The sequence below is a fragment of the Ornithodoros turicata genome, chromosome 2 (assembly GCF_037126465.1).
Source record: "Ornithodoros turicata isolate Travis chromosome 2, ASM3712646v1, whole genome shotgun sequence".
NCBI classification, from domain to species: domain Eukaryota; kingdom Metazoa; phylum Arthropoda; class Arachnida; order Ixodida; family Argasidae; genus Ornithodoros; species Ornithodoros turicata.
The window spans coordinates 113,729,892-113,744,527 of record NC_088202.1 but is presented as its reverse complement, the minus strand read 5'-3'; positions in this window follow the sequence as shown (position 1 = coordinate 113,744,527).

The window sequence follows — 14,636 nt, the reverse complement described above, 5'->3', positions numbered from 1 at the left end:
GTCGGCCCAGGACGCATACTAACAGCCCATGTCCTTCCTGTTATCCTCTCTCCATCTGTCCACATCTGTACGCCCCAATAGCCACAGTTCCTTCGCGGCGCTAACACCGGAACAAAAAAAAAAAGAACAAAGTATTATCTGTAGATACACGGTAGCTTAACCATGCGAATATACTTGATTGCGTCATTGAAAAGTCGGTTTAAGTTGACCTTGGACTTGGTACCCCATACCAAGTGACATTAGTTTAAGTGGGACATAAATAGAGAGAGTTATATAGTCGTAACTTGGTAAGAAACGTGTTCAGTAAGCTCACGGCTGCGTCTGTGACGGTTTTGACAACAATTTTTGAGATCGTGAAGAAAAGTGCGAATGGAAATGTAGGACGTGCAAATATGTTATGAGCCAACTGATCATTTTGTACATTGTAAAAAAGAAAAAGTAAACAGCACTGAAATACTGCTCATAATGCAGCCATCTAAACATTCAAATAAGTTGTTGGCTCAGGTCTCGACTGCGTCCTTTGCATCTCAGTTTGTCCGTTTCCTGCAAACAGTGCCACTACAAATCGACTACTCGAAGCACTTCTTTTCAGCTACCAGGAGAGGCAAAGGAAAAGATTTTGGCCTTGTGGTCTTGATCGATTTCAGCATTCGTGTAGATCGCTCCTCTCCTTTTATATATATGTATTTTTTTTTTTTTTTTTTTCTGTGGCATCTTCTTGCGCCCTCTATATTCTGGGCAGCTATGGAATTTCGAGAAGAGCTTGCCGACGCCAGGAATTTATCATTCTTTGTGGATGTAAAGTCGCATGACGGTCGCTTAGCAGAGCTTTGCTATCGGCGAGCCCAGTGATAACAAATATCTGACGGTAGATATCCTTTTTGCGGGGAAGCTTTGGCTGGCGAAGGCACGGTAGTATTGACGGGCAGCCTTCGTTGGTCTACTTTCGTCTGCCATGATTTGGTCCTTTTAGGAAAGGAGTCTTGAACGGAGTTGGACGGATACTTGTAAGGAGTTCAGTGCAAGAAAATCTTTGAGGGTGCCTTCCTTGGCAGCCTCCTCTGGAAGAAAGCATATCTTCAATATAATTTCGCTCATGGAATTCTATTCTTTTCGCATCGACAATCGAATATACGCAAGAGCATGGTTACATGATAAAAAATTGTTGTTTCTGGTGTTCTATGTTTTAGAAATTTAACAAATGGAATTTGCAAACTTCCATCATAGGCCCTGTGGCTAAGATGGTAGCCTTTCACTAGCCGGGTAACACTGGGAGGTGAACCAGGTTCGGGTACCGGCTGTCATGTCTCAGTGTTTTCCTCCTACACTGTAAGGCAAATGTGAAGTGAGCCCGGCACGCATCGACAGGCAGGACGCTCACCCAAAACGCGCAACCAGCCAACCAATCACGGTAGCGTTTGAAGCAAGCCAAGTTTAGTCACTGCCAGGTGGAAACTTGTAATTCAGCGCCAGATGGCGCAAGTGTTTGTGCTTGGTGGCATTTTCCGAAGGACGTTGGAATGTGCCATTCTCGCAAGTTATGTAAACTGACGAAAGGGTCACAAGCGTTCGGATCCAACTCTGGCAACAGTCAGGTTACCCTGCCTATTGCTGGACGGTTTCCTTCAGGACGTTTATTTATTTTTATTTTATTTATTTATACTGTTAGCCCTAATGAACCATTACAGGGGGAAAAGAAGGCAATATACAGGTGATAATAACAATGCTTCAAGGCGTCTAATTAGATTGAAGATACAAGTCACAACACCAACACTACATTGATATGTCAACTAGTGCATTAGTAAAAACATTTACGTACTCTGTCATGATTATCGACTGGGGTACGGCGTTCCATAGATCAATGGCATACGGGAAAAAGGAGTATTTAAAAACATCCAAATGCGCAGAATGTGGTGTAATGTGCTTATGTAATGTGGTTAGTCCGGTCACTAAAAGAACTCTCGTTGTGTGATGTATTTTGCAGCATAAATTTTTAGTTGCCCATGATAAATGAGGACGAGAAATTTAATTTTTTAAATTTTCCGTCGCTTTTCGAGCGATTCCTGCTGCAGCTGGTCCAACATGATCGATACAGAAGCATTCCTTTTGTAGTCTGACATTATTAAACCTTGCAGCTAATCTTTGAATTTGTTCTATCTTAGGCCTTAATTTTGTGGTATACGGATCCCAAAGGATGCTGCCATAGTCTAGTATTGGTTGACGTTGGCTAGACGTTGATTCACGATGGGAGGTTAGCCTGAACGCTTGTAGTCAGTACGTACAACTCAATAAGGCTTTTCGAACGTACGTACTGTAGCGTTTAAGGAACCCCCAGAAGTGTGCGAACAGGATCTCCTTCGCGCATTCTTCGTTTCCAGACTACCACGTCTTTACGTGTAGATGCGCTCGAAACGGGGAAAATGTAACGGAATCTTGTTCGTTTCTGCATTATTACGAAATTCTATTTGACGGTGACGCGGGTACGTTTTGAAACTGTACCGCAGTTTTCATTCAGTGTTCTATCTGTAGTAATCTTTCGCGAGCCAACAGAGAATGCAAAGCTTTCAAAATTCGGTCAAGATCAAGCAGAAGCTGGGACAGCAGACGACAGAGCCGCACGCGCATGTGCATGACATCATAACCATAGCTTACCCTACTTTGAAGCAGAGTAGAGAAGAGCTGTTACTCTGGGGTTACTCTGGCTATTTTTCCCCCGGAGAGCTGTGACGTCATTTCCGCAACTCTGGAATTTTTCTGGACCAACTGAGATTTGCCAGAGTGGAATAAAAAAATCACGGGCAGTGTGCGAAATCTGTTGCAGCTTTTTTTCTTTTTTTTGTAACCGTCACTTGCTATACTTCCGGTATAATACCGTTTGTTACCGTATACAGTTTATTACGGTATATTCCCGTTTCTGTTACCGTGTCAGTTGTCTTACCCTGGGGAAAACCGACAGGAGAGTCAGTAAACTTCAAAATTAGCCAATCAATATGCACGCCCCTGCCCAACTATGGAAAGGTGTAGCTTGCCCCTGACCAATATCAAAGTCACGTGAACGTTATGATGTCCCGTACGTGACCTTCCCGCGCGTGTGATGTGCTAAGACTGTTTTCTATTCCGTTCTATTTTTTTCTTCGCTGTTGGACACCTCGTCGCAAAAGCGAATCGTCGTTCTGACGTGACTCCCCACTTTCTCGTCCGTTCAATCCACCCGGCTCACTCAATTAAAGATGTTTCGATTTCTAGTGCCCATTCATTGGTCAGATTGATGCCGAGAACAAGGCGAGTCCCATTTAACCTACACATTTGTTTAAGTTATTAACGAAGATTCGCATATATTTTCCACGACCACAAATTGGAGTACGTGGATTAATCATGAATGCGTAGTCTAACTCGAACGGTTCGTCTCGTGTGGATTTACTTGAAATCGCATTACAGCTTTTTATGCAGCGCTTGCGGAGTCTGGCGGAAAGTATTGGGCAATTCGAAATGAGTTTCACTTCACAAGGAGTGGAAAAAAAAAACGCCAGGTGAATTAGAAAGGAAGCATAGGATGACTCTTCGTTTGAGATGAAGGTTCTGTTTTTACTGTCAAGGAATGGAGCCGTAACGTATAAGGGCAAATGAGGGTAAGGGCAGTAATACCCTCATCCTTCTGCTGGTAACAGTACAAATGAGGTGCTCTCGAGCGAACGATATAAGGATATTCTGTTCAAACGGCGTGATGCGATGACGTACAAGAGACTAGTGTATACCATTTGTGCCAATCAATTAATAAAATATTCAGTAATATACACGGATTCACTAAGTCCTTTGCAAGGTAGCCGCGGGTAGGGTTCCGCGTTCACCCCCCCCCCCAAAAAAAAAAACAACAACAACATAATTCGGTAAGAACGGACAGTAATAGGCCTCCCCCTGTTTGTAAACAAATGACGTCATAGTGTTCTACAGCGTCACCAATTTGGTAGAGTTAAACAACGCTCGAAACGCAAGGTAGCGCCCGAAAGCCACGCTCTTGAGGGGTCACGATGGTCTCTGATAGGGACGCGACCTTCGGCCCTACTTTTCTTTCAATAGGAGGCAGCGAACAACTGCCAGTTCGTGAAACTCAGCCCTCCCCTTCCGATTTGTTTCTGTTTCAATCTGTCTACCAACGTCATGAAGACGTTTCTCGGGTAGAGATCTCTTCCAATATACGCGGAAAACTGCGTTTTCGTAGTTCCAGTAGCCGAGAACTCACCAAGAAATGTCATGCAGTGATGACTGGAGGACCTGGATCGTTTCCTTTGGTGACAAGGTATCCTCCCATTGCGTGTTAGCAGCCCCGGCGACAAGGAAACTGGGCTCTTTTGACTCTTATCCGCCGTGCAACCGTCTTTAACTTAAAGGGCTACTCCGCACCAAAAACGTTTTGTAGTAGCAGTGCGACATCAATCCATACCGTATCGTGTGTCAGTGGACACAATTTATCGTTCCCAGGTGGCACAGATAATTAGAAACCGAATATCTTCCTTCGAGTGGTTCGGCGCTCCTCCACGGAAGAGCGGTCTAGCAACACGGGGCTTCACCTCAACGGGTATTCTTCACATGCGCCATTCTGTGGGTTCTGTTCTACCAGTGGAGAGTATACTTTACAACAAAATCCAGGAAGCAGATGACTCGTCATCCATGTCTCACGAAGAAGTTACCAAGGGCGTGACCGAAACGAAGTAAACAGGCGACGTACGGCCCGTACGAGACTACCTGTGATGTCACGCGCGGTCCAGGAGGCTGGAGAGAGGAGCCTTCAGGAGTTTCGGTTTCGAAATAAGCTTTCCAGCTCTTTTGGCAAACAACGAGCCACCGACAACCTAACCAATTTTGCTTCTCATTTCTGAAGATTGTACCGAACTTCGATGACGACAACATTTGCTTGAGTTTGAGTAACGAAGAAAATACAGAAAACAGACACTACGCGTACGCGACACACTATGACACACTGCGATACACAACGAGACACGTACGAGAGTCTCGTATGTGCAGTGTCTGTTTCCTGTATTTCCTTCGTTTTTCAAAGTCAATGGAATGTTGCCTTCATCGCTCGCTTGCACACTCCTCATCTGCACCGAACGTTATTAATTGTCCCAGATAATAATAATTGTCCCAGAGCCTTCCTTTAACAATGCGCAAATCATCCGTTCAATGCGGGTGAACTAGGTCCTTGTGTGGAGACACCTCGACATTGGACTCGTTGGGTATAGTACCCTATTTGCTGCCTCTACTCGACACGACGATGTATTATAGTTGATTTGGCAATTTCTCAGGTCTATACACTAAAAACATCCAGCGCCCAAGGTTTTCCTTTCCCTTCCCCCCCCCTTCTTTTTCAGGATCATGCTTTCCCGCGCTCCTTTTAGAAGTGGGCATACAAATCGAAGGGAGCACACATGACCTACAAATTGCGCTCTTGAAAGGACAGCCAGTTGTTGCAACGCAAACGTTAAGAGGGCATACCAGCTCTCCGTCCCAATGTATTTCCTATGGAACAGTTTTTATGCTTTCTCTCGGTAACCGCCGCGCAGATTTTGACGTAGGTGCTTTCATCATAAAGAGGAAGACGAGATGAAATTATTTACGCTACAGGATTTCTCATATATGTCGTATGTATTTTACGGCGACGTCACGAATGCGAAAAAAATACACAATTTTTCTCCTCCCTCTTTGAACAGGTTTTATTAAACTTCTATAGCCATTTCGAAAAAACACTTTCCATTTACTTTCTCTTGAATTATTTCAGGAATCGATAGACATCAAATTTATATGTCTACCACTTTCCGTTTTTATAAAAAAGCATGAAAAGTGAGTACGGATAAATACCGTCTCAAAGCCCCGTAAACCGCGCCATTCTGTGTCGCCCTCCAGCCGTAGCACAGGAAAAACCACGCGGAACATTTTGACCGTATCCATCCGCCACAATGGGGATTATTTCGTGAGTCGGAGGCGAACGGTGTGATAAGGACGGCGAGCGTGGCGCCATCTAGAATCGGGAAAATCGTGAATCGGAGTTGCTCCCCGACTGGTATGGCCTCTTAAGATGGAACGCACGAGAAAGCTGCCTTGCGACTGTGTCAAGGAATATTCGGATTTCGAGGTGTTCAAGTCGCCAGCAGGTGATGGTGATCGTTGCCTTCAAGTTTTGCCGTGTACCTGGGAAACAGTATAAGAAAGAATAAGAAGCTGCCTTGCAAAACACTTATTCTCGTTTTTCTCGTTTTCACATCAATGCATAAATCAAAAGCGTGGATTTTTCAGGTTATGTTAAATGCTTGCAAGGCCATCTTTGAAAATTTTTGATAGGTTCGACCATTTGCGAGTTTTGTTCAAACTGCGGTACGGCTGTACGTATATGTAGTACCTGCTGTATTGAGCAGTCTTTAAACACGATGTTAAGGAGCGCAGCACAACAGGTTGCTCTCTAGGAAGTGTCATGTAGGTATCACAGTCCACCCAACATGTATAGTTCTGTTTAATGCATGTCAGTAAATCTGGAGATGTGCCATGCATAGTTTGGCGCATTTGGTGTCCTCCACCCGGAGTAATTCGATACGTGTTGAGGTGCCTTAACGCTTATGTCCTCACAGTTCGCAATTCAACGTAGCAACTGTAGTCGACGCTAAAGTCTTCCGACGCCTTCCTGCTTCTTTCTTAAACGACCTATACTTTAACGCCGTCAAGTTCCCTATCACCCACTTTCGCTGAGCTTGTTCCGAATCCCTATTGTCGTGCTGAAGCACTCCCTCGAGGCACTTGAGTCCGCGCTTCGTCATAGAGTGCTACTAGTGTTGTAGTAACTGTTATTGCCGCCGTGTAATAGTGCGCTGAGAGGTCCAAGCAGTGTACCAACTCCCTTCTCCATTGCACATATGGCGCTAGACGTCACAATTTATGTTCATACTTCAACATGAATGGTGTATTCGCAGTTGCATTTGCAGATGTCCATGTCTCATTTACACACTGAAACGGCCATTTCATTCGTATCAGGATGATCGTTGTCTTTCCTACACACACTAACTTGTATCACACGTCAGTAGATCGCATCTAATTTCAGGCCTGCGTTACAGGCACGCTTTTCAAACGATTTTCTGGAAGACTCTGTGATCAGGCGGTGGTGGTGCGATACACGAAAAAATTTCAGTGACAAAGAAAGAAGTATCAAAGGAGCAAAGGACAGCGACCGTGATTGCTGCAAATTTTTTCTTCTTTATTATTACGTGACGTTTTTCGGCGTTCTTTTTTCTTGAAGATGGACAAAGCGTTTCCTCCCTGCGCGCAGAGAAGAATGCTCTCTGTAAGAGGAGGACGCTAACGTCGATGAAAGTCAGTGCACTTTCTACAAAACTCCGTCGAGTGAATGAGCGTGGAAGACATGCTTGAAACGGCTATCTAAAGAAGGCGAAGACGTAGAGGAAACTAGAAGCAACTATACAGCTTTTGCTAGCTCACTTCGCTGGATCCCAACAGTTTCTCGTGTACATATTTTATAGATTTCGTTACTGTTTGTGGTGCTATATGTATACTGGCATGGAGAATTGATACCAAAAGCTAACCGTGCAGTAGAGGCATTAATTAAGTGCTCTGCTTCCACGAACGGCATCGGAAATCCATCAATCTGTTCTGGAGCTTTGTCTGATTACAAGCTATCTGTAATACTAAAATATGATGGAAAGTAATGGTTCTGAGGCTGGAGAATACAAAGGGACAAATTCAACACAAGCTTAAAGTTGTCTGGGGACATGAACAGTTGAAATTTGGCGAAAAATATGTCGATTCCACTGACGTGACAGAGTGTTTACTGAGAAACACAGGCAATGCGATAGAGCTTCCTATGAAGTCTTAACTTGAAGTCGAACCGCAAATTTTAGTCCGGACAATAAGGTTCGGTTCCAATTTAGTTCCGGGGCGACATATATCGGTTTAAACCGGTTCGTCGAATGATTAGTCGGTTTACATCCGGTTACATGATTGTATGAAATGTGTGCAATGAAATTGTACGTGCAATCTAATAGACATATATATATATATCTTCCGGCGTAGCTTGCGCGCAGTGACGGCAACGATAAACTTTAGTTTCTTATCACTGTTTATTTATAATTTCGAGGACGGGGAAATGTGCCTAATGCAAATAAAAAAGAAAGAGGAGGGAAAGGTTAGCCATGATGTAGGCTTGCTATTCCCAAAAGCTAGCAAACAAACAAAAGAAGATAAAACCAGCAGAGACACAGAAAATTATGAATTTCTAGGGTTAACGTAATGGTACCGATGTAGCTGAAAGAACTTACATCTCACTCGCCACGAAAATGGACTCCATGGTTTCGCAAATTATGGGTGTAATAAGTAATTCGCAAAATAAAACGTATAAGTGACACAATCAGACAGCGTCTCTACTGACGCCTACTTTGCAAACAAATGCAGCAAAATAAGATAAGTAATTTAGATATTTAGATTGGCGGGTGAGCCTTTTCGCGAAGGTTGTGCGTAATCGAGTCCGGAAAACGCTTCCTAGTTTCAAGAATTTTTCTCAACAAGTAACCGAAATTGCTCCAATTCCAATCGGTTCAGTGCCGGTTTAGCTCCAAGGTGGCGGCAGTAATATTGGTTCGATTCAATTATCCGGTTCAGCCGTAAAACGAGGGTCATTTTTGGTTTTCGTTTCGGTATCCGGTTCGGTTCGACACACTACACAGTAGTAACCTTGTGATATTTATAAAAGGTATTGACAAGACAAACGAACTGTTTAACATCATTCGTGTCTAACAGATGCAGGGGCGAATTAAAGGGGGGGCGACCGCCCCCCCCCACCCCATGAAACCAAGGCTGCCCTCGCCGCATCAGAATGCAAGGTTTTTCACGACCCATGTCGTCTGGACTTTGTACACATTTGGTTCAGCGGAACAATAGAGGTTCAATTGCTTTTGTGCAACAGTGAAATTTGTCATCTTCAGTAGTCGCTTTTCTTTAATTTTATTTGAAGTAACTTCAATTCCTTGAATTGAGCTTCGAAATTCGTCAAGTCAACCCCACATCTTCTCGACAGAAATGAAAAATCGATGTCAAATTTTGTCAACCTGGACATCGCTCGTAATGAAGTCGTTTTTGTATGAAGTCCAAATCACATGATGCGTGAAACACACTGTAGTGTGACTATTTGGCAATATGCTCGGGAACTTAGCGTTCTACCAGTCGATGTGCTCGGCGACTCACACAGACTTCTCCTTACGTTGCGAGCACTAACCGACCAGTAAGTGGTATCGAGGCTGCTTCTTCAGGTTATGAAAGCGGATTGTGCATATGCACGTAAATCGCTTATCTGCTGGCCTATGTTTTTGTGGGTTTCACACATTCCTTGAACCATTGTGAATGCGACGCACCTAACTATCCGCACTAAACTTTCGCAGGACCACACGCGCATTATACCTTGGAAATTACTGTATGTGCGAATTACGACTTTCTTTCGACACAGTGATATTACTGTGCGAATCAAGGATGGAGGAATCAAGGAATCGGAGGATTCTCCGAGACGATGCCTCATTCACTCTCTTCGCTCACATTTCACGAGGCATATCGGGAAAAACTCTCCAAACGGCACGGCGACTACGGCATCTCAACAGCGAAAATCTTTTAGCCGTGATGAAAATCTCTTGTACATTCGATTGCGGCGGGAGAACGGATCAATGCATTTAATTCTCTCGCTAAGGTTTTTGGTGAAAGTGAGACCGTTAGTGACATCGTACTTTTTATTTTTTTTCACGATCCACCCACAGAAGCGAAGAAGATGGAAAGAAAAATTAGAGAGACAAAGAGTAGAAAGCAGTGGCAACATATCGCAGGATTTCTATTTTACCCAGCCGACTTCCTTCGCCCTATTCCTCATATGTGTCTTATCTTATTTTCGATTCTGTGTTGAGAGCAAAAAGTGCATAACAGTGAAAGTAACTCGGGGCCTAACTTCGCTAGCTACGAGCTTTAATAAAACATGCTGGGAGACTGTATTTAGTTGGGCATCTTGCACCCCAGCTATCAATAGTAGCAGCATTCCTTCTCGGTTCTGCATCTTTCAACCCAGTTGAATTGGCACAATACGTTGACTCCGTTAATAAAGTCCAGACCGCATTAGAGCAGTTGCAAACGCGTAATCTTTGAAAGCAATATAGGTTCGTAAAGCAGAGAAACATGCACGTGACTGTAAGACTTCTAAATAGTGCACTCCATTAACTAAGCGTAACTCAAACACTACTACATCATGTACGCACATTCTTTACTACGTAATTGAGCTGATCGTAATGGAGCACTAAATGAAACAGTCAGCAACACGCATACTATGCTCTTCGTAATCGAAAAGAAGTGTGTTAGGATAGCAGCGGCATTGAATGACCTTCGAAGCGATAATTAATGCGTAAACTGCGCGTAGTGGCGGAAACCAGCTGCAATGTGCAGTCTTAGATGATATGAATGTCCGTATGACGTCTTTTTTTTTAATGTTCTGTTATACAATAACACATTATTCGCTGAAATGCTGTTCATGTGTGGGGCTTCCATTGCCGGTGTCTATCTGAGCATGTACATGTATGAATCATTTTACAACTTAGGATGCCTCTCTTTACAACGATAAAGCAACTGCCCTTATTGGCATGCCTTAGGCGGCAGACCGCTGTCTTTCGCTCTGAGTTGATCCGAAATAATATGAAAATACCTATATAAAAAAAAGAAGACTAGCAGTCCCACCGTCCCCAGATGTGACCTCCGTTTTGGCTAAATGTCCCATGTAAGGCATACATAAAAACGCGATAGTGTATGGTTATCGCTTGATCGGTGCGCGAGTTCGGTGTAAGATACCTAGAATAAGAACTGTAAGTTACTTTGTTTCATTGCCTGTCCGTCCTACTGAAAGTCCTACTACGCAAAGCTGTCAGTGCTGAAGAGCGAGCTGCGCTGAAAGTCATGGGTGCAAGACTGTAGCTTTCCTTGTCTTGCAAAAGAAAAAGAAAAGTTCATTGACGTAGTTGTCGCTCCGCTTTTGTCTCCGTATTCTCTGTATGTTACGCTAGCAGCAAAACTATCCAACCGATGTGCGTTGGGTTTCTGCCATTATTCTTGCCCGTGCTCAGTTTCCAAAATCAAAGCGCATGAAGAGCTGAGACTTTAGGGCGTCGTTCTTTTATGCGCTTTTGCAACATATATAAAAAAGAGGCAGGAGTACAGAGAGAGAGAGAGAGAGAGAGAGAGGGAGAGAAAAAAAAAGCCGGGATGTCTATCACATGACCTCTTCTTGCAGATTGCGAGATTCACGCTACTGAAGTTCTTTTTCATCTCTTCCTGCCTGGTCTCATGGGATGCTTCTTTGGTTTCGAATGCCTTTTGCAAAAATGCCGTCGCGATTCGCGTTCTTGGGTTTCATGCGCACTTCTACTTCATTATCCTCGCAAGAGAAAAGAGGATAAGCATAAAATCAGAGCTCAAAGGCAATTTTCCTTCGTGTCCCGGCACGCTTTCACTTTCGACGTTTTTGACCAGCTCATCATTGTGTGTGTGTGTGTGTTTTTTTTCTTTTCTTATTGTATTTATTTAATTCTTTCCGTTCGGACAGCTATGACAGCTGCCTGTGCTCTTGAAAATTTGCATATGTCGCCGTTAGGATAAGTTCTGGATTCTTTGATATCTTCAACAGTGCAGAACACGATATCAGATCTTTGGAAAATTGGTACCTGATTGCGAAGAATACGTACTTCGATGATGTGTCACATAGGATGTTTGGTATCAAGGTTCAAGGGCTTGTTTTACGTTGACCAACGACTGCTCGTCTCGTGTGCTTGCAGTGGCGCTGCACCTTTTCTCTGTATAACTGTACTGTAGAAAGTTTCATTATTGAATTTCCAACCGGTTACTGCACGGTTATTTATTCACTTCGTCACAGAAGAGGGTGTTATTTTAGAGAACTGAAACTCGAGTTTCAGAACATACACTGGCTGCTCTGGGGAATGGCAAACCATTTGTAAAATGCAGGGGACGTGGTATTGAAGTCTAGCACGCTCTCAAGATAATATATATGCTTCCGCTGCTGAGGAACTTCACAATCTGAACGTTGAATAGGACCCCTCAGTTCTGCTTGGAAAATCATGGGGGGGAAAGTGAATAGATTACGAATGCTGCGTTTTAACTGCTGAATGGAATATCCATTGTTATTAGATTGGAAATTGCATTAATACGTGGTTACGACTAAGTTATAACTCGCTTCGGTTCCGTTGGTTTGCACTTACTGTAACACAAAGAGATCCCTCATTCTTTTAAAAGTGCAAAAAAATTGACATTTAAAAGGCAACTAACTTGAGGGTGAAGAAGCAACTTGAGGATGACATAGTCAGGTGTTCTGAAAGGCCGCACCGGACATTGGGAATGCAACCTTGTTTTATTCCAGATCCCAATCGGCGTTTTGAAGCGGATATCACTGTTTACTTAACTCTTCAAAAGGGTTTCAACCTCGTAAGTAAACACGGTTCCGCCATGCAGTCATGGTTCGCTGAATGGATCCGCAGCGCTAAGCCTTGGTGTAAACAGATTGGGAACATCCAAAGAGAGAAACATGTTATGGAGGGGAGGGGCTTCCTGTTAGTGTCTGCCGCTATAACCTACTTCCGTAAACACATGGCTGGAAAGCGGTAGGTGCACTGTTGTGGTTTAAACAAATTACGCTTGCTGAGAGGAAATTCGCACTTTTTCAGTGATTACTACGCGCCCTGACTGAAACAGCGTTTATGATTTGCAACAAGGGCATCTAAAGAGGTTATATTTTAACATCTCCAGTCAACCCTCGATTTATGAAACGTCGCTTTACGAACAGTTCGTCGCTGAACGAAACACTTCCCGTGTATTTCTCCCTTGGTTTATGAAACACGATTTTTGAACTGTGAACGCACTTTTTTATGCATGATCCTAGAAGAGTGTACCTCTTTTTTTTTTTTTTTACCTGGATTTACGAACGGGCTGAGTACAGTCATCCAGGTTATTAAAACATAAATTGGGGCAAGAAGGTGTAGACCTGGGTCGCGTCCTACTCTGGTGGCCGAATGATAGGAGAATTAACTTTGTCTCTGTGGCATGCCAGCGGTTCTAATTTCAAGTTGAACGTTGCGATGGACGCGAGGAGCAAAGCGCAAGAGATCGGTACTGACCGCAGGAGACAAGAGGGGATATCTGCCGTTGGAACCAACTGGATCGGCGTAGAGCCATCTGAAGAATGTGGATAGTACTTTTAGGATAGGGAGCGACGAGAGCAGTGTCGGACTACTAGCGTCTCTCCTCAGCAAAGTTGACAGTGGAGAGTCAATGACATAAAGCGTACTATTTTCAATAACAACATCAACAACGTTATTTAAAGACGATGAATGGGGAGATTCATAGCCAGGGGCGATGCTCTACCCCATTGCCGGTGGTGATGTGGGGAATATAAAATATACAATGAGCCCTTTCACAATAAGGATCGAAGTCCTATTGTGTCCATAAAGGTCAAAAGTGCTTTGATCGCAGAGCGTTGGTGGGCTGAATTTGGCCAGGGACCAAACAATTTTGATAGAGAGAAGGGGCGAGTACTATTTTCAGAAATAAATAATGAATACCGCTAACCGTAAAGTAAACAAATGTTACAAAGTTTCTGTCATTCTAAAGCACTAACCGCATGGCTCGAAAAGCGTCCAAATTCGGGACCGAACTTTTTGCGGAGAACAGAATTCCGGGCAGAATTCGGCTCCGTCTGGCCAATCCATATTTCTGCTCCGAAATAGGAAGTGACACCGGCCGAAAAAGTAGCAAGCATTCAATGGCTATTCAGCCGGAAGGAGCCCCATAGCAACAATGACGTAGCAGTCAGGTCGACTGTTGCCATGTGTGCGACTTCTACACCTATGAATACAGGGATTATCTCATTGAGCTGGATCGTTGAAAGGGGGTGTGCCCCAAGGTCAGAAGTCTTCAGCCGGACTTCGGGCTTGCAGTTCGGTACCATGCGGTGATGCACGCAAAAAAAAGTTCGGTTCCGATTTCGGTGCGGAAAGTTTTCGGATAGTTTTTCGTGCAAAGACTTTCAGGTCCCCCATCACTGTGAATTTCGATTTATGAATCCCTAGTTTATGAAGGATCTTCCGAGGAACGCATGCCGTTCACAAATCGAAGGTTGAAGGTTAAGTTATTTATTGCGTAACATACACACCGGCACACACAAGGTTTAAACATGTTAAAATGACGTTTCGGAATCCATTCGGATTCCATCATCAGAATGGCATGCGAGCGCTGCCCCAGCCCATTAAGTACCAAGGGGGCGTAGCAATCAGGCAGTTGTGCGGGGTGTTTGTTCGACGTACCAGGATTTCAATTGTTTGCGTACGCCCCAACGATTTTCCCTGGCTGCCCTTACGTACGCAAGGTACGTAAAGCAAGGGCGTACGAAAACAGCTGGAATCCTGGTACATCAAACAAACACCACGAGTGCATGCACTCGGTGGTGGTGTAGTTCCATGGTCATGCTGAAGAAGGGGAGGTAGTGGGTTCAAATCCCACCACCGGCTGCGCTGTACGAGGCTTTCCCTGGGGTTGGCGGAGGACTTTGC